This window comes from Sciurus vulgaris, assembly GCF_902686455.1.
Source record: "Sciurus vulgaris genome assembly, chromosome: 13".
Taxonomy (NCBI): Eukaryota; Metazoa; Chordata; class Mammalia; order Rodentia; family Sciuridae; genus Sciurus; species Sciurus vulgaris.
In genome coordinates, this window is record NC_136474.1 from 79,294,543 (window position 1) to 79,313,782 (window position 19,240).

General features: G+C 36.9%; 1 protein-coding gene across 17 annotated transcripts in view; it reads right to left on the reverse strand.

Annotated features, from left to right (window-relative positions):
• Window positions 1–19,240, reverse strand: part of TCF4 (transcription factor 4) — a gene marked incomplete at its 5' end in the record, with an annotated part of 345,132 nt that overhangs the window by 94,321 nt on the left and 231,571 nt on the right. The window contains one exon of one of the 17 annotated variants that reach the window (XM_079109486.1): window positions 1–982. This exon is cut by the window's left edge and continues 1,299 nt beyond it. The exons of 14 other annotated variants lie outside the window; for them this stretch is intronic. Of the gene's footprint in view, window positions 983–19,240 lie in introns of those variants that run through there. 2 more of the 17 variants (XM_079109484.1, XM_079109482.1) reach the window with 2 other exon arrangements.

Genomic DNA, 19,240 nt, shown 5'->3' on the forward strand with positions numbered 1-19,240 from the left:
TTCCTTCATATTTATTGATCACAACTGAACAATAGAATTTTCCAGATCACAAGGTTTCTAACAAACATAACAAACGATGATATACTTACTGCCTTTAAAAAATATATCTACCAACAAAAAGGGGGGGGGGGAAGGAAAGAAAGAAAGGGGTGGAGGGAGAGGAGATGGGCTGACTTGAGCTTGCCAAATTCAGAGCATCACAGGAAAGAAGGGCCTCTGGGAATTGATCCCAAATGAAACTAAATCATTTGCATATGCCGAAGCAAATGCCACCCGAGCATACATCTATTCTCAAGAATCAACTTTAATAATTCAAAGCACCTATTTCCTTACAACTCAACATGGTAACAAAACACATACAGTATTAATAAACAAGGAGGGATTGTGGTGCTGGTTCTGAACAGCAAAGCCTTGCCTAATGGTGGAAAGTTTCCCCCACTAAAATAAACACACACACTCGGTGCACACACACACATATATCGAAGGCCCAGAGGTTTGTCTAACTCACTTGCTCTGCATTTATTCCGAAGGTCCCCAGAGGTTTGTGTAAACAGTACTTGAATTATAATCACACATTTCATTCAAATTTCATGCTTTGAGGATTTTTTCCTCATTAGAACAGTTAGTTGTCAATCTGACAGGATCACATTTGTAACCTTTAAACCACCCTCAGTGTTTAATACACAAGGCCAGGGTACCCACTACTAGAGGACAGTATGTAAAAATCAGAACTGAGAAGAGAGAGATGAGTGGGGTTTTTTTTTTTCCTTTTGTTTTTTGGTTATTGTGCCTTGTTTTTTCTTATGGAAACCCTTTATTTTTAAGATTGTTTCTAAATCCTAACTAACTTTTCATGGATGGACTGCTAGGAAGACTTCTTAATATTTTGATTAACAATGATCTTGCTTCATCTACATTAAATATCTTTTCTTGCACATTTTGCAAGCACATAAATGCTTTTCTATTAATTATATAACAAATGAAACTGATATACTTTAATGAGTCAATTCACATTTTAAAACTGAAACTCTTATTTCTTTTAATATATTAACAAGTGCATAAGTAAATATTTTTAACCTGCTAAGGTGAAATAGATTTGTAAGCCCTAAAGATTCAGAACATGTGACTGGAAAAAAAAAAAAATTAAAATAGGACCAGAACATGAAGCTTCAGGGCTTCATTAACTGATTAAAAGAGTCTAAAATTTCAAAAGTAGAAATTTACAAAGGTTAATAAAGATATGCTACTTTGAAAGGTGATCTATGAATTACAGCCAGTGAGACACTGGATGTATTATCCAGTGGTGTTTGGGTTTTGGTTTGCTGACCTTGGAGTACATTTCAATCACAGAACTCAAGTCAGTGGCTCGTCAACTGAGACATTTCTGTGATCTCAGACTTTGAAGTTGTCTTTCTGACAGAAATATCAACCGTGATAAATTTTTACTATGATGTGTGGGGAGTCAGCCCAAAAGTATAAGGGCAACTGAAAGTTAAATGCTTAAATCCATGCATTTACAATAATTTTAAAAGAAGTCAATTTTAACCAGTTTTTAAGAGATCTTGAACTGGCCTATTGATTGCTTCATCAGTGTGTAACTGAGCAAGTTAAATACCAGCAGTGACTCAGTAAAGAGACCCCTTTATCACTGAAACGAAAGAGTGGGCCATGACTCTGGTGCTCAGCTACAAAGCACCATTGAGGACTCAGATAGGCAGGATAGCCAGGTGTCCCTGTCACTTTCAGGGAAAAAATTCTTACCAGTAAAATCAAGTACTAACATCCACATTATTCTTACTTTCTTCTAAGATCTAAAAAGTTTACAGTTCTCTTGTTATTTTCCAAGAAGTCCTTGACAGAATATATTTGAAGTGAAACAGAAATGACAACACAACACAAATCAACAGCTGTCACAAGAAATTTGGGTTATTTAACTAGAAATCTCCAAGGCTTTGGCATGATATCAACAGCCAAGGTGAACATTCAATAAAATCTTCCTGAATGAATGAATGACTGCATTTAAGAGCAAGTAAATATTCAAGTTCAAACATCTGAGTGAAGAGCTTTGGATTTCTACATTAAGTCAACCACTTCACACACACTTTCTTAATGACTCCCAACTTCGGGTTAGGTTCCATTCAGGACATGAACAGGATTCAGAGACACGTCAGCATTCTCCCTGCCCTTGGAGGCCTGACCACAGGGCTAAGGGATGTGACCTGGTGCTTGAACAAAATGGAAAAATATGGCTAAAGAATATTGCCTTAATTGTGAAGTAGGGGCAATCATACACGTTTTAAATAGACAACAAACCATTACAGGACAAGGACCTAAACTCCCAATCACAGATCTCACTGTGGTAGGTTCTACCATTTTTTATTCTATAACATTACATAGTTACTGCAAAGTCCAAAGAAGTCTAATAAACACACATGTACAGCCCTGCACACTACCCAGAAAAAGGGAGGTGGCTCAGTGCACAGGTTGAATGAATAATGAATGATGGTTGTAGAGTGGAAAAGCCATTTCCCACTCCATCAATAGAACTTAAACAAGTCCGTACTCCTGCTTAAGTCACTGAACAAAGTTTGTGTGTGTATGCATTTCATACTATACTTGCTTACTTCTACAATACTGATCCCTTTTGCCTAGCGTAGCTGAATTAGGTAAATATCATACCCTAAGGAGAATAGTGACATTCATCACTATATGATTAATAGCACAATGCGAGCAAGCAATACTATAAATAAAATAATCAACTTAGGTAAATAATGTACTCCACCAAAAAAGTTTAAAAACAGATAATACTTAATACATCTATCAGAATATACAATTTAAGGAACATACAATTGCCTTCGAAGGTTTAATCTTCATAACCAGTATATGAGATAGGTATTAGCATTCTCCCTTGAAAGACAAAGAATTAATACTCAAAAAACCTTAGATGATATTTCATAGACCACAAAGCTACTAAGACAGTGGAACCAGGTTATGTGCAACATTAGGAAACTCAAAGGGCTTAAACTTGAGGGTCAGACCCATCTGTGTGAGACTGACAACCTTGCTACATCACTCTGGCCAAGCCATATCCCATATATGAGTTTCAGTTCCTTCATCTATTTCACACACATGCTTCTTCTAGGCTTAAATAAGAGGACGCCTCCCTCCTTCAACACACCAGCAGTATGCTATAAATGATGGTGTGTTTCCTCATCCTTCCTGCTGGTTCCTCCATGCAAGATGCCCTAAAGAGAAGCAGGACAATCATCTCCACGCCAAATGGACTTAGGTAACAGAAGTCTACTAACAGGGAATAAAACTATAAAACCACAGCACCATGCTAAACTCTCCAAGCAGAAATTCAATCATGATCACTTTGGAATACTCAACATTACTGACCTGGGAAGTGTAAGTGTACAGTTAAGATACCCAAACCTGTAATACTGACTTCTGCTGATGCCTTAGGATCCAAATCTGTGTTTTCATATTTAAAGTTAAATTTTGCCAAGCCAGGGAAGTTAGCTAAGCTACTTTATTCATTTAAAAGAAGAGGTATTACCAAGTGTAGTTTATTGAGAAGCTAAACAAGTTGGTATTCTTTGCTCTCCAGTAGGAGTCACTATAAACAAGAGATTTAATTCACAAGCTAAATTAATGTTGATATTTACTTAGTAAATGCATATACATGGATTATTATAAAAATTTTTAATAAATTGTGGAAGTGTATAGGAAGGAGGTATTAACTTTCAATATCCAACTTAAACTGCAATGATAAAAATCGTATTGAGTACAACTTCATAAAAGATCTAATCCTCAAAAGGAGGATACAGAGAGACACATTTGCTTACACACACTCCACATACATACACCCTAAGAACTGGTTCTAATGACTATAACTTGAAACAGGCTTGCAATCTAGTAGTAAGCCCTAAGAAACTGTCTGCATATACTTCCCTCTATTTGTCTTTGTATTGAAGTTTATAGAATATAAAATAACCATGTTTTCTTAAAAAGCAATAAAAAGTTTTACTGTTTAAAAAAGCACTTCCCTCCACTGGAATCACAGTTTATCTTTTGCAATCCATATGACACAGTGCATTCAGATAAAGGGCATCTCAACCTTTTCAAAGGCATGAACTTACCTCTTGAGGTTATTCAGACAGTATCAGGTATGATAGTTTTAAGTATTTATATGTTCAAATATAGACAAGTTTCATTTGGAAGATGCTGTTATCATACAAAAATAACAAAATATCGTGTAGACTGTGACATCTAATTTCTATTTGTGGTTTGGTCAGAGACTTCTGTGTTATCTTGAACTATTTTTGTATGATCTGGGTTCCTATGTAGACATTCAAATAATTTATTACATGATCAAATATTTATTTTCCTCATGGCTGGTCAGATAGCTTGTGATCATATTGATTATAACATGATTCACATTGATTTTAAAGGTAAGAAATGAGGGCTAATTTTATTTAACCAGACTCCTGTTCCACAAATATTTGACTTTCCCCTTTCTATGGTACTATTTCACTTCAGAAGAAGAAGAGGTTTTCTTACTTGCAGTATGTGACATTAAGAAGACTTACACAGACAAATATTGTTTTGGAGACATATAGCAAAATACAAAGTAAATGTGAAAACCAGGTTCCCTAATAGTTGTACCCAGTTAGACCTGATTAGATTTATTTCCCTGCTTTTCTGCATATTTTTCTCTTTCTGTGATAAAGAACATCATTAGCGTTCCCATTACCCACATGAACATAACAGCTATGATATTCGACAAGCCGGGCATATAAAATGGCCTTCTCCTGCAGGCAGGGGAACATACAGCTGATGCCTTATGACAAGGTAAATGTCCAGTTGCAGGACCAGAATACCCAGATTTTTATGTTTAATTCCACCGGAAGCTGCATGCTTGACTCAAATTGAAGTTCACTTCTCCCTTCTTTGATTTCATGCAGATAGGTATAATTACAAACTCTATAAATTTACTACCCAATCTCTACAATATTAAATGAAATTAGGCAAAGACAGTACAATGGACCTTTCTGAAGGCTAACAGAGGTAACTTATTTAAGGGAAGAGACTTTATTATGCCTCTTATTCTTCTCTGGGCCATCAATCTATTTCCCATGGGATAAATGGAATTTCTTAAAAAAAAAAAAAAAAAAAGAAATCCTTTATCCTAACCCAGTGTAATCCATAGCTAATCTCCCAGTTTGATACAAAAACAAACCATTTCTATTTTGGTACAATGAGGAAGCATTACCCTGAACAATATAAAAGCAGAGATGGCGGAAGTTGAGTCAGACTGCTGCACTTCCTAGATGAACACAGCTAGCAGGCCTACCACATTACCTGAATCAAATGAAATGTGAGGACAATTGTTTTTTCCTTCAAATTGGTACATGTGTAAAAAGAATTCCCCAAAAAGTTAAAGGGAAATTCCTGCATGGTTTGTTTGTCTGGGTGAAGGATTACATTTGAAATACTTTTGACAAAAATGGATTGATGAAACTAAGAAAAATCTGTGCACAAGATATACACCTTTATAAAAAATATATGAATAAAAACTGGGCTTCCCAACACACTGCTCAATAATCAGGTGGGAAATGTGGTATCACAATGAAAATCATCTTCATTCTAAACAGACTGTCTAGGGTTTGTGAACCTGCTTCAGGGTGGGAATTCTAGTAATTTCCTGAGGTTTCTAACTGCTGATTCCTTTTGATTATTTGACATCAAGTAGAACGACAAATTGCTGGGCAGAAAACAATTTTCAAATACTTCACTGATGATCTCTGATAACATGCAGAATAAAGAGTGGGTAAAAAGAATGAAAAACATGTTTGAAAATGAAGATCATACAAGGAGAGCATCCTGTATACATCCTTTACTGAAGCGTCTATTTCAAGTTCATGTGCTATACAAATTCTACCTAAAATATTCTTTTATGGAACTGGAAACCAGACACTTTGAGCAAGAACTGATGGTATTTCAAGTAGAAAAGAGTAACAGATTCCAGTTTGCTTCCTCAAGGTCGATGGATAGCCGAAAGCTTCTGCTGGCCATTGGTCCTTTCCTGGTCTAAATGTTGTATTTTTAACTCAAAAGGACCTTGAATTTTAAATATTCACCATTAAAAATTAATGATTTTTCCCCTCTGTTCATCATGAGCATTTAAAATGCCTACCCCACACATAAAAACAGGCATAACCAGAAAGGAACATGGGAGACAAGTTATATATCATCTTCGTTGAGAGAGAGCTTTAAGCAAATCCCATGAGTAGGTAACCCAAAGAAATGTTTTTTTAAAAGATAAGGTACAATTAAGAAAAATCCTGGGCTTCTAAATAAAACCGAAATGCACAAATGTATTGAATATAAACAGCATTTCAAGAATGGCAAAAATTGGATACTGATACAATTCTGACTTTTATCAGTAAGCCAGTTGAATCATATGGGTGGTGAGTGCCAAAGTCATATGGCAGCAATGATCTTATTTTCCTCCATTTACGGATGGGTAAAACATGGATTCAAAAGGATATCTTCATAGTCATCAACTAGCAATGTTGTAAGAGTGCCACATTGTCAAATATGATGCTTACATTATACTGTGTGCAAGTTCTATTATTTGTTTGACAAGGTGTTCATTTTCCAACATGTCAGTATTTTTGTCTTCTTCAATATGATTATCAAATGCATTCTGAAGGTAAAACAACGTAAAAATTCCTCGATGAAGGTAAAATAATATAAAAATTCCAAAGAGGTCAATTCTACCCTTACCCCCAAGGGAGATTCCCTTTACTGCAGTATAGGACATGTACTCTGGCATCTGTTCAGAGCCTGTAAGCCACATTCTTTACAGGGTTTGGGCACCTACTTACTTAATACCACTATACATAAAATGTATTATGTGCAAGTACAGGGTACAGAAAATATAATCAACACCAGAGTTCTTCCAATCATTTTCATTTTGAACATGGGTGCCCTTCAAACTTGCTAGTAACGTTGACATGCATATTTTTAACTCATCAGTTTCTTATACCATTTGCGATGAAAAAATATACTTAAAAAATCACTTTATATTGTATCTATAAGGCCTTTCTTGAAGTTAAGTATTTCTGGATAGGGACATTATTAGTACAGTAACTAAACACCTGCTTATATATTTTCAGATGAATAACTGTTAAACATGAAAAAGTAAAAAAAAAAAAAAAATCAAGTAACTCATCTTTTTATTTTTCAGAGGTTTTCAATAAATCAGAGCTTCTGGTTCTTCCGCTGAGCACATGGGGATGAACCCTCCATCCCCAGTCCTCTTGGCCTCGCTAGGTAAGCAGTATAATGTGGAGGCCAGAAACTATGTTCTGGCTTCATTTCTAACTAGCTCTCCAACCCTGAGCAAGTTCTCGCTCTGCCTAAATCTTTGTTTCCTTACAAAAAGTTTCAAATAAGTGGTTAGTTGTGTTCACCGAACGTCATTTCCAACTCTGAAATTCTGTGAGTTATGCTTTTATTATAAGAGAATATCTCCGGATAATCAATTCTGAAAACACACACAAAAAAATTAGAAGTTGTTTCTGCAGTTGACCAAGCAAATGTTCAACTATATTCCCCGTGATTCTCAGGCAACAGACAGAAGCTGCTAGAAAGAAGATCACAGAGCATCTGTGACCACTGTCTTAACCATGACAGATCTGCCAGTCTCTCTGATCCAGAATCATGTTTGGTAAACACTTTCAGGTAAGGAATATTCTAGAATATAGCATTCCCCAAAAATGTTCAATGCTATGAATTGTTGCAAAATAAATTACACATCTACCTTACCACCCCAAATATTATAAATTTATGAAGAGCAGAGATTATAACTTAGCATTTTTGCTCCACCTTCCAATGTCTTATACACATAACCGGAGCTCTAGCACATTTTGCTTATTGTGTGAATGAGGAACAAAAAGAGATTTATTTCCTTCCTTTCCATTAACAACAGAAATCAAATTCAGAGAGAGAAGGATAGTCAGAAAAACACTTTATAGTTAGCTGTAACTTCAGTTTAAGAATAAGTCTTCATGAAATGGAAAAGTGGGCATTTTATTATTAGACAAAAAAAGTTTCATTAGTGCTCTGTGTACTTGACACTGATAGAATACACCACACACAACTATGATGAATTATTCTACTTATTATAATTTCCTTCATGAGCCTGGCCTTTCCTTCACCTGGATTACAAATTGCTGAAATTTAGGGATGGACCAAGTTTCATTTGTGGGACTGGCAGAGGGCACAATGGTTCACATGTACACTTCACAGAAGGGGGCTGGGGGATCTAACTTACCTTCTTTTCTCTTGTACAGTGTGTCTAGTCTCTCAATGGAATAATTAAGAGTGCCAACAAAATGCCAAAGACATTAAAATGGATACATGCATCATCTCTCTGAGAGATGACACTGTTAAGTCACTGAGCAGGAGTGACGCAGGTTCCTGCTTGCTTCGTGTGGGCTTTAGTTTCTCCTGGCAGGTCATCCCTACGATTTAAGTTATATTCCACTTTGAACACTCTTTTTATCAGCATATTCACTGAGGGACACCAGCCTCTCCAGCGGTTTAAACATTATTTCCTAATGACGTAGGGGAAAACAAGAAAGACCCAGACACTTGTCCTGCCATTCCACTTATTTAACTTTGGTTTGTTTTCTTTTCCAACACATTCCACTTTAGTAGATTTTAGGAACTACAGGGGGGGAAAAAAACTTAAAAAATGTTCCTTTGTTTCGTTATTAAAAGAAATCTGCTGATAACAGAAACTTACTATTGACTGCAGTAAACCACATGGTTGATTTCACCTCATATTCCACATTATATCATCATGAATGATGTCATTTTATTATTTAGAATGTACTGGCAATCACTGAACTTTTGAGTTATATAATCTCTACGTTTATTAGTCTGTGAGGAGGATCAATGGTGCTTGGTCCCTACAAAGAATTATACAATGATTCTATATATAAATGATTCTTATTTATACAATTACTTGTGCTCATGTTGATGTGTATATCTGTATTTATCTTGCCACGAGGTTGCTTACAGTCTTGCTACATTGCTGAGGCTGACTTTAAACCTGCGACCTCCTGCCTCAGCCTCCTGAGGTACTGGGATTACCAGAGTGCACCGCCGCTTCCTTCTTCCATGCATTTTTTCCACTGGCTGTCCACCCACCAGTTTGGCATGTAGCAGGTGTGCAATAAATATTTGCTGAATTTTGTTTATCTGATACTTGGTCCTTAAGCTAAGCCTATGCTTAGTGAGCATATAATGGTGAATAATCAACTGATATACATTCTTAACATTTAGGGAGTTACAGATGCCTCTGGACAATATGATAGAAAACTACATTCTCTATTCCTAATTACCTCTGTCATGCACATATTTGATTAAGATAATTCTGTTGATTAGAATTCTAAAAGAAAGGCACTAAACATTTTGTAAAGAGTGGTATGAAATACGTTTAAGAGCTACAGAAGTCATATCTTTTATGAAACATACATCAAATTCACTAAATATGCCCAAATAGTAATATAGTTTTAATATCCTTAACTAAGAAACATTTGGATGAAAGCAAATACTAAAACAAGTTATCATTGTAGTTGGGATTGCCTTTTCAAAAGGTGATATCCAGACTAATATCATCATAGAGACACCTAGTAGCAATGCAATAGTTAAGGACCTGTCTGGATTTCCTTTATAATCCCTCATTTTCAGATGTTTGTGAAGAAATTGCCAGAATCTTACATTTGCTATGCAGAGTCATCTGTAGAGATGCAAATCTCATTTCTCTTTCTCTTTATATGCTTTCCTTTCTAAAAATTTCAAAAACGCTAAGTCATTTTGAATCATGTAGTACATGAAAATGGTCTTTTAATACTTGAATTTTTTTTCTTCAGAATCTATAGTCTTGCCAAAAAACTGCAAAAACAACCCCTTAAAGTCATCTCAGCATCTCCAGATATCTGAGCTATCTGACTTCTCTGAATAAAATGCAGGTGCTTCATTTCAAATGCAGTCCGATGACTGACATTTAAACCTATGATGTTATGATGCTTGACACCTTGGTATTCATGGTGCTTGTATCAAGTAAGTCAACTTGTGTGTTAACACCCAACTGTACGATGCATTTATCTGGACTCTGTAATCTCCACTGTGATGACTCTTTTTTGTTGTTTTCAAGGCTTCAAGTTCCCACTAAGGTTGAAAGGCAGATGAGCTTTATTTTCCAGTGAATATTGCTTCTGCTCTCTCTGCTGAGCTTCAAGCACAGCTGTGAAAAGTAGTTTCAATGAACCAAGGGACAGTCACAGAATAACTGTGCCCTGAGTTCACCAACTAGGGCTACATGTAATTATATGAACTCCTCTGGAACCAAGACCACTTGCCTGAATTTTAAGTTGGATCAGCATCAAGTAGTGTTGATTTATGTTGCTCTCAAGAGCATTTTTTTTTTTCCTCTGATTTTACCCAATTAACAGAGCAATGGACAAGGACTGAGCCTAACTCCATTTTCCATAGAGTAACCAGCACACTGGTATTTTTTCCATAAATGAAAATATTAATTCAAATAAAGTCATAATATTAAGGTCATTATCCTTTAAAAAAAAGGCCTTACTTAAAGCATTCCTCTTAACACAAAAAAAAAAAAACAATAAAATACCCTAACTTGTACTCCATGCACCTTAAAATACCCTGGAGTAACCTTTATAAATAACCTGTAAGTTTCATGTTCTAAGTCTTCATGGTAAAGGCATTCTTTAGGCATATTTCAATAAATTATTATAGGAGAAAGGATATGCCATACTTCTAAACAGAACCTCCAATTTCGTGGTTCAAGATTAATCAAATAGATAATTTAAAGCATTAGAAACTATGGGCTTAGATCCGCAGCTTAGAAAAGAAATTGCTTTCAGAGAAAAAAGGAAATAGCCTAAGCTCTTGGCTCTGTAAAGTGAGTTTTAAATGAAGAAGGGTTTAGTGCATTCTCCTTTCTGGAAATGAGTGCATACACTTCAAAATAATTCAAAAATACAGTAGGTGATACGAGTCATTGATGTTATCAAAGTGAATTCATAAATGAGAACTGGGCTACAGGAACTAAAAATATTAATTGGTCAAAATAATTCACTGTCTTTCTAGAAAACACCTTCAACTCAACCTAGAGAAAAGCCACTCCTTAGGAACCACCTTTCTTTCTTCAGTGGCTGAGACACTACTCAGTTTCCATTGTCCATGAGACCCATTCAAAAATGACTTAATATCCAAATATACACTGTTGAATTATTCAGATACTTTTCAAATGTGGGAGCAAGGGGAAGGTTTGGGAAATTGGTACTATATTTTAAATTTAATAAAAAAATCAATTCTTCTCAATTACAAATGATGAAGCCGTTGAGGACCAGATTTGGCCACTGAATGCTGTGTGAGACTCTTGCAGAAAGACAAGAAAGCACACACATCCGAGCAGGAAGTGTGCCGGCCACAATCATGGGACTTAACACCCAAGGAAACCTGTCCTTAATTTATCCCGTCGTGTGTAGATTTGGCAAGGATTTCCAAACATCATTTACATACCATATGCCCTGAATTACCTAGGCACAATGGCAGTGGATAAATACGTTTCGGGTCTGACTGTTTGCTTCCTTTTCTAAGTTTTGCAGCTTTCCTTTCATTTTTCACATTGCTAAATAATGTAATGCAATATTTCATGCTGCAAAGGAATGTTTTGCTAAATCAAGAAAATAATTTTTGTGCCTCCGTGATGAGGGAAGAAACGTTCCTGAGGTAAGCGACCAGAGGTATTATTTCTCCTCTGTAAAAATCAAATAAAGGAAATCAGCTGTTCATTCTTTGACTCATTTTAACCTCTCTCTGCCTTTCTTTGAGGTATACAAATGGAAGCATTCCACAATAATACAGGCAGAAGTTAGATATCATGACTTCTGAGGAACATACGGAATTGGTCAGCAAGTTTTCATGTTTAAAAGGGATCCCTGAAAATCTATACTTGGAGGTTTTCACATTTAGTTCTCTTATAATTAAAGCAATATAATTATATTGTGCCTTAGTTTCCCTCTCCCTCTAACAATAGTGTTTATATGAATTAAGTAATATCTGTCCAGATTTTCAAACTAAAATTTGAAGTTAGACTGATAAAAATGTATACTTACACCAAAAAGATCAATAGCCTAAAAAGGGCTTGGAGTAGAAGTACGTACATATTTTTTGTTGTGTACTATAAATTTGACTGTATAAACTTCCAATTAAAAATGACATTCACACCATCATTTTTGATAAAATTTTGCACAGTATGAATACTCATTAATGCAGGGTAATACAGTGTGATAAGCAGCTTAGACATCAAAATAGGGAAAAAAAAGCCACTTGGTCTACTTTTTAGACAAGTGAAACTTAAAAAAATTAAATACCTGAGAAATTAATTTAAAAGAACATTTAATGGTGTTTTTGACCATGTCAGATCCACTGCATCCATTCTCTAGTCAGTTCCTACTGCAGAGACCTCAATCTCAGTATTAAAAAAAAAAAAATCAGTCTGCATTTGATAATACATTAAATGTATTATAATATTCAGAACACAATATAATACAATTAAAATAATTTTATTTATACACAATTACCTTCCTAGATATAATATGCATATGTGTATATCTACCTCTCTACCTATCTATAGAGTTAACCATTTAACTCTTATTTTAGATGCTTTTAGTATAAAGCATCTGAAATATCTGAATTGCTTTCAGCATTGGTAAAGAAGGGGGAAAAAATCCATCAGCTACAAAGCATGTGAACATGGGTCATTTCTTGATTTTCTGTAGCAAATACAAGTGATCATATAATTCTTGATTGTATATTAAAATAAATGGCAAAGGAGGTGTGGCTACCTACTAGTAGAGAAATATGTAAAAGGCAATATTGTTTTCAGAGTACTATCAAAATAATTTGCTTTCTTCAGGGGGCAAGAAAAAGAAAGAAGCTACCATTTGAAGACCAGCAATGAAAGGGTTAACAGACATATGCTGTATAATTAGGGGATGCATTAATGATTATGAATAGTAAATGATTTGGTGCAAAGAAAAAAATTTTAGTCAAAGGGACATGTACCTATCTTACATGTTTATTAGTAACTGTATATAACTAGAGAATTCTGCTATTAAGAATCTTGCATTATTGGTGTAAATACTTCCAAGGGTACATCAAATTGTAATCTTTCATACGACATCCATCAAACCAGGCTGGAGATTTTGACAAACATTAAACACAGTAAGGAGGCAATTATGTATGCATGATTTAATCTGCAACTAATTAATATGCAAATTTATTCATATGTTAGTTACTAAATTAAAAATGCAAAGAAGCCCTTATGGTGATTCTCGAAATTTTGCACAAACAGAACATTTAAAATGTAAGAAAAATGAAGTTTTTTAGAAACCTCTAACACACTTTTAGTGCCTCTAGAACCTGTTGCATTAAGTAGATTCAAAAATATGTGTTTAAATACTAGATAATAATTTAAAAGGTGTGCTAATTTTATGTGAGAATGTGGGAACAGAAAGGTTAATCAGAATTCTCTCGAACTCTTAAGAGATGCACTCTAATTACCAGACAAATGGTATTCTGTTTCTAAGCTTCCTTCCCTGCTTTTAGGGTTGTCAGTAGTTGGTCATCTCCTGATATCTTTCACAAACAGAAAATGTTTAGAAGTTCTGAGGGAATAAATAGTATTTGAAAGCAATCGGATATATTGAAAATTCCAGAGTAACTTTGAGACCATGTGGTGCTCACTAAACATGCAATTCACTCCTCAAGATGGCAACTCGCTCTTTTCGCCTTTGGGGAAAAGCTCTTTGCAAACAGAGAAATGGGAGGAATATCTTGAGAAAGGCTAGAAATTCACCCAACTCTCTTCCAAATGAATCTTCAAAGAAAATAATGTGGCTCACCAAAGAGCAACAGCCTCCCCCAAAAGCAGAAGGTCATTTTAGCTGAATTCAATCTGGCTATTTTAGTCCTGCATTTTCCAGACAGTTCAAAATTGATTTGAATCTTTTATGTGAGATGAGGGGTGTGGAGTGGTGATAATTTAAAAATATCTTTGGGTGTCTGTGTACTGAGGAGCATCCATTCAAGTGCACGGTATTATGCTTTGGCATGACTGCCTTCTGCAAGAATCTGAGTTCCCTCTGCCTGCCTAGTGAGATCAGCTGCAAGATTCCATGTGGACCACCTCTCCTCTGATTACCTTTGCATCCGAAGTCCGATGGCCATGTATGGAGCTCCTGGAGCTGGCCCTTGGAACAGCTGTAGTGGCCTCAAGAAATCAACACAAGTCAACTGTATGAAGAAGCACAGTAACAGCGTCTACGGCTCTTCCCAGGGCACTGAACTCTAACCCACGGAAAAAAAAAAATCGCCATCAGTCTCCTCGCTGCCAAGTGACACACAAAAAGGAAGTTAACCATTGGCTGTAACTTGCATTCACAGTCTGACTCTGATTTCCCAGCTTCCCTCAGCCCATTCTCATGCCAAGCGGACTACAGCTTGCCCATTTCATTTCGACCACGGCAGCCAAAAAAGCGCTGCCCCACCGTGCGACAACAAGCAGTCTGTTTTGATATTAGTACCTCAGTATGCACTATAAGAGAGTCAGATGTCCCCAAACTACATGCCCTCCCCTGAGGGACTCTGTCCCGGCCCTGCTTGGCCAGAGAGATGGTGAGCATGCCACAAATCCTTAGCTGTGAAAGCACAAGGGACAGAAAGGCACCATCCACCGGGCTCAGACAGAAATGGCCCTGAGTGCCTCTTCTGCTGGGGACAGGATTCATGCCCTCCCATGCAACACTCGCATCTAACTGAAAATATGAACTCAGATTCTATTCATTCCCTGCCAGCCAGCATTCACGACTGCAGCTGAATTACATAAGAAAAGGAGTCTTTTCTTATATTATTAAATTGTTGTAAATGCTGCTAAGTAAACATCAGATTTTTTTTCTTTTTTTTCATAAAAGATAGAATATTTGGGTTCAGAAAAACGGAATTTTTTTCATTAATGTTTCAGTAAAATCCTCCCCCGCCCAATACATTTCAATTTCTTTGCTAAATGCACAGAATCAGACTCCCAATCGGGTTTAACCTCTGAATGTGTTCTGTAACGTCCTAGTTATCACCAGCATTAACAAACCATGCTTTTTATGACCCCAATGAGCCATCGTGGGTTTGGACTGCAACCGCTGGACATTTTCGGGTCTGAGCATACTGAAGGCATCTCTAATTTTTACAGGTGACTCACTTTTTGTTGTGACCAAAACTGAACATAAAGCTTTTAAAAGCTTAAATGTACACATTTATGCATTCATTACACAGTGTTAAATCTAATTTGTTCTTTTTACTGTCACAGGAAGCACATGTTTAAAGCAATCTGTTTCCTCATGTGAATGCTTTCCTGTCTGTTTAAAAAAAATTGCGACACACTTTACCCTGAGTAACCAAGAGGTGATCATAAATATCCCTAAATAGCATTAAACAGATATGAAAGACATTAACACTTTCAGAATGCCAAAGTAGTATTAAAAAAAAAAAATTCTAACAGATGCTCCTAGGTCAAAAAGTGAAATGTGTGTTTCCTGAAAAAACACTCTCATCAGAAACATAAATGAACTGTGAGTGGAGAAGTGAGGTGTTACCGAACAAACGAGGATCCTTTTGGTGAGGAACACAAGCAATCCATTGCCAACGCGTACTTGCCATAAAAAGCCAAATTGGAATGGAAGTTTGATGAAAACCAATATCCTTTGTAATCCACAAGGTGGCAATGACTACAAATAGGGTGGCTAAATCAGATCTATCAGCCTTCCCAGACACAGGCAGCATCTCTGGGAATGGAAGCATCTTTACCTGCCTGGGGGGAACCAGGAGGAGGCTCTGGGCTCACCAGTCAAAAGGGACCTTTCCTGAGAAATCTCGCTCCGTGCCTGGTTTTTCCAAAAATAAAAACTACCTGGGAAAAGTCATTCTTTGGGGGATGCTGGGACCATGCTCCTGTTCCCCTCCCCCCATCTTTGGCAGATCCCCCCCCCAATAACTGCAAGAGTTAACTAACGCGACCTTATTATAAAAAAGGGGGAAAAATTGTTTTAAGTCACAGCAGACGAGCAAAATTACTTTTTCTTTTATAAATTCAACAGTGGCTTTGAGAAAAGACACATTACAATAAGGCAAAGGACTGAATCCAGCAATTCTTTGATTTTTATCTTAAAATATCTATACAAATATTCCTGTTTAATGTTAGAAATTTACCTAAACCCTGCTTTACTTTATACGAAAGGGAACCTTTGCCATCAGGGCCCACCTGATCACACACCTTACTCCTGCCAGATGAAGTTACACCCCCAGGCCTGTCCTACCCTTCAGCTGGGGGACCAGAGTCAGCCCTACAAAAAGGAAGTTCCATACATCACTCGGGAAAATGGGCTTCTGGCCTATTCTAGAATACCACTGACCTGATATGAAAGAAAGCCTGAGTCTCCTGCTCACTTAGTGGCAGGGCTGATTTTGACATGAGCAAATTATTGGCTGAGGGAATTGCACCGTGAGGAGCTCCGGGCACCTCGGCCTGATGGCCCATTTCAAGAGAAGGGCTGGAGCACACACTTCCATCAGCAAGTCCACAGCACCATTGTCTCACCGTTGAAAAGCTGACTAAGTGCTTTGGCTGAGATGGGACTGGGGATGTAAGGAAGAAGAGATACAAAAAACACTGGTTAAGATTTAAGTTCAGAAAAAGTCAGTGACCTGTTATTAGACAGCAGAATGGAGGCAACTGAGAGCCTGGTCTTTCTGTTCTGCCAACTATTCACACGTAAGCTGTCATATCAGATTTTTTCCTCAAGTACCAAAAGAAAGGTAGTTACCTTGTTGTTGAAGTCGGCACTGCCAATGCTTATCATTATTATTTGTAATATTCAACAATCTTACATGTGTGCATTGCACCTACCTGGTAAGTGGCATAGCCAACTAAAAAAATGCAGTTCTAACCACTGGATCATTCTGTCTCTAGTCTAGAAATGTTCTCCTGGGTGGCCTGACTTCTCTAACTGATCCTCTGAATTGAGCAGAGGTGTTGAGGGGCAGTCTGCAGTGAAATTAAACTGCTGAATATTTAATTTATTCCAGATAGTCTAACACTTTTAAAGTTAAAAACAACCACGTTATAGATAATTTTTTCCCCCTCTACTGAGTGTGCTGAATAAGCTGTAAGCTGCTTGGAAAGCATCATTGTTAACAACGCCGAAAGCTTCCAGACTTGCCAGGTTTATCCAATCCCACCTCCGCCACTTACTAACTCTGTGACCTTGGTCAGGTTCCCTCACCTCAGCATGCCTCAGTTTCTTTATTCGTGAGTAAACAGTAGTACTTATATGAAATTTTTAAGGTGTAAATGGTTGAATAGATGCAAAGTACTCATGATAGTGCTCAGCCCAAAATATGCTTCATGATAAGGATTCCCTTATGAGTATACTGGTATCATTTTTTTTTTTTTTTGGTGGTGATGGTACTAAGGGCTGAAGCCAGAGGTGCTCTACCATTGAGTCCTCTTTTATATTGTTATGTTGAGCTGGGTCTTGCTGTGTGTCAAGGTTGGCCTTAAACTCAGGATCCTCCCAAGTAGCTGGGATTGCAGGTGTGCACCACCTTGCCCAGCTGTGGCATCGTCTTATTACACAGGCACCAGGTACACCTACTTTGTAGACAATTACACAGGTCTGTGACCTAACAAGACCACTGGGTACATAAGTAGAGGACATCAACACATTAAGTCAGGAAGGCTCTTGATCTCCAGTGCACGCTGTTTTAATCCTCCTCCATTTTATTACAGCCTTCACTGGAGATGTAATTCCAGGTAGTATATAAACGACGGCGAGTCGACTTGTATGAGCAAAATAGATGTACAAGAACCATGTCCCATCCCTGCTTCAAGGTGGTGACAAGTGAGAAGGAGACTGAGCAGATCCACAAGGAGCCTAGAGGGCAGAGTCCATGTGTTACCTGGGATGGCTGTTTATGTTTTGAACACAGGACGTTCTTAGAAGACCAGACTTCCGGCTCTTTAGAATGTCCAAGACTGGGATGCTGGTGACACCACACTGTGGATTTCATCAAGCATGAAGTACCTCAGTGGTGATACTTCCTGATTTAAATATAGGTGCACTGGGGAGCAGGACATACCCAGTGTCATACAGTGTGTCTGGTCTTTGGCTTGAAAAATGTGCTTTGAATAAACATAAATGAAGAATGGAATGACTGGCTGGATGAAAACCTCTGGCAATGCTTTCCCGAGTGGGGTGCTCCCAGGCTGTCACTGGAGGGTTTCATCAACCCTTAAGTTGTTGATACAATTTACTGAAGGGAAAACAAAACAGCATTCATTGGCAAAATAATTGTCTATCTGGTTTTGAATTATGTAATCCCAACTACATCTGCCCATAATATATATTGTGAATTCCATTTTCTTTGTCTGTATCAATTAAGCCATAGGTTATATATACCAACATCCTGTATACTTCTAAAAAATAAAATTCTTATAAAGGCACCATATGAGTGACCCCAGGGTTTTGGAAATAAAAGTTCACTCCTGAAGTATATGCCTTTGTATTAAGTGTCAGAATTTACAGCTTTTTTTAAATATAATAATACTGTCAAATATTATAACAGTTACAGAAATAAGGTCATTTTCTACTCAGCTTCATGGTTTAAAATTTTAAACTAACTCAACGAGTTTGAATTATGAGATCATGATCATTCTTTAAAAATCTCAGCTTCAGTATAACAAGGGAAATGAGCTTCAGCATCCTTAGCATTTTATTTTGATTTCATCTTTTAACATCTCAAATTATTGAACTTTGTTAAGCTGAAGTCCCAGCTTTTGTACCCTACTTCCTATCAAGTTATTTTGTGCTTCAAGTTCATTTCGTAACAAGCAAGCCAGGAAATATTATTGTACCCTGTGTTAATACACCTGAGCACCTGTGAAATAACCCAATTCCCTGAACAGGGTTACTTGAAAACATTAATGCTAAGAAGCAGCCACCTACTTGAAACTGCTTTCTCATAGCAGCTAATGATATAATGATATACTGTGCCAATCGGTAGAATGAAAGCCATTACA